The sequence below is a fragment of the Montipora capricornis genome, chromosome 5, assembly GCF_036669925.1.
Source record: "Montipora capricornis isolate CH-2021 chromosome 5, ASM3666992v2, whole genome shotgun sequence".
In the NCBI taxonomy this organism is placed as follows: Eukaryota; Metazoa; Cnidaria; class Anthozoa; order Scleractinia; family Acroporidae; genus Montipora; species Montipora capricornis.
In genome coordinates, this window is record NC_090887.1 from 23,847,225 (window position 1) to 23,849,724 (window position 2,500).

The following is a 2,500-nucleotide window of genomic DNA, read 5'->3' on the forward strand; positions in this document are numbered from 1 at the left end:
TCAACTACAATATTAGGCTTGTATTCTCGGAAACTACCTCGAGGATGAAGACAAAGGTATCAAAACTTACAAATTCATGGCACCGTGCGTTCATTACGTTTTCTGGACATCATTCAAGATAATGTGAGCTTTTCACTGTAAACGGTAGGAAAGTGGCATGGTCAAGCGCCGGAATAGCTAATGGGCTACCAGTTGGGAACTTCTAGCGTTTGTCTCCTAAAAAGTCGTCTGTCCGCCAGGGCCCAACATTATTCCCAATGATAGGCCTGCATAACTAGTGTTTGTATTTACAGTAATAATTGCTTATATCTAATTCATTTGGTGTACTTAGTAGAGTTGTAGCGTTTCCTACGGTCCTCTCGAACCAAAGGGACTGCTCTGAGCAACAAGTTTCAATCAGTATAAGGTTCAAAGCAAAAACTCGTCAATCGTCATACCATCATCAAGTACTTGGCAAATATATCTAGGAAGGGATAGGGCTGGAAGTCTGTGTAATTATCTTTATAAGTTTCACACTGATTTCTAGCATTTCAACATGCTCTGAATTAAATTTAATGTAGTTTTAAAATTAGAATTTGAGGTTAAAAATTGGTAGATAGACACCACAGCCAACCTGGAGTGCTTTTTCAGGGGGTAAACTGTTTGGTGGCGTTCTGAACCATTTTTTTCAATCCCTTATTAAAACCTCTTGAAAATTCACTAAAAGTACTCTTTTTGTTTACAAACAGTTCAAAGCAAGTCCAAGCGCGAATTTTTTTTTATAATTGGTTTTCATTCATAAGCAAAGTAGAACGTATCACCCTCACAAAAACGTTATACTTAGACTCGCTTTGAAGAGGCTGACATGAACTCGGATATGGCCTATTCAAGTGGGGGCCAAAGGGTTATCAGTCTATTACTGTAAAGTCATCGTCGTCGTCGTCGTCATCATCATCATCATCATTATTACTATTATTATCAATAATGTTGTTGTTGTTGTTGCTATTAATATTACTATTATTATCATTATTATTATTATTGAGCAAATGTGAGAGAATGTTTAATACATATTAAATGAAAGGTGTTACAATTGAACCTACTCGTGGGTTCAATTGTAACACCTTTCATTGAATATGTATTAAATGTTCTCTCACATTCACTCACTTTGGTGGTTGGATGGCCGCGTCGTTCACAGAAATACAGGCAACTGTATTTCAATGATGCTCTCAATGTGACTGCGCGATGCAGTTATGAGCTATGCTGTCACTTGATATTTGACTCTGTGGCTGCGTGATGCAGCTCGAATCAAATACCCACATTTCACCCTTGCTCACCATAGAGTCTCCAGTAGCTCAGTGGTTAGAGCATCCGTACTAGATCACACAGGGTCGTGGGTTTGAATCCCATCTGGGGCTCGGATTTTTCCGAGTTCCCAGTGGGTTCAATTGTAACACCTTTCATTTAATTTGTATTATTATTATTATTATTATTATTATTATTATTTGATCACCGGAATGTCGTAGTAAAGTAACTTTTCACAATGAAAGAGCAGCATGAAAATTCAACCGCCCCAAGGGAAGGAGAGCTACAACAGGCGGAAATAATCTTGTGGATCAAAACAGTACGCAAAGGAAAGCCTTCGAATTCGCTGCAACGCATCGTGTACGTACATTGGACATGATTCATGGCCAACTTCAAGACTAACAGTCCATTCAAGGTGAGCTTGGACGACAATATCACAAGCGCTTCATCTTTCTTGAGGTTGTCCACTGCGTTGAGGTCAAAACTGCGAAGAAATTCCACATGACTATCTATATCCGCATTTAACTTTTTTTGGCAGACAAACGAGATCTAATGACTTCCGGAGAGAATAGATCGGCCTGATATTTCTTGCGCTTCCGATTCTCCATTCTCGATGATCTTTCCAGTTGTGCTGTGCAGAGTGTTGTGTAGATATCGCCTCCCACGCAGACACTCTTAGTGCTTCTTCACGCTTTTCCCCACGAGCGTCTACTGAAACGAGCCGGAAGTTACGTAGACCAATCACAACGGACTTCCATATTCTGAAAGTGCACTTTGGACCCTGAGAATTTTGTCGGGTGTTGGGCATTTACAATTTCTTATCAAAGAGAAACTGGAGCGTATAAATTTCATGCTTTGCATTAGATGTTTGCGGCTCTTCACACAATGAGTAGGGTAGAATTGCTATGGTTGAAACGTTTTGCTCCAGTGCGATTCAAACCTATTTGTTGCGTTGGCTTGGGATTGATATCATATTTACATTTCTTTTCATTCTTCGCCGATTGAAATGATTTAAAGTTTGCTTTATTTTTAAAATCGAAGAAACGCAGAGTACGAACGATCGATTCCCAACAGAAAAACAGTAAATCAATCTTCAGCAACGGTCATCGCCAAGAGGACACTGAAAATTTCAAGCTTATTTTCGCTACTCTCGTAGCTGGTTGCGTTCATTGCGCTTAACGGTATTCACGGGTTCTCGTGCAGTTCAAATAAACTCGCA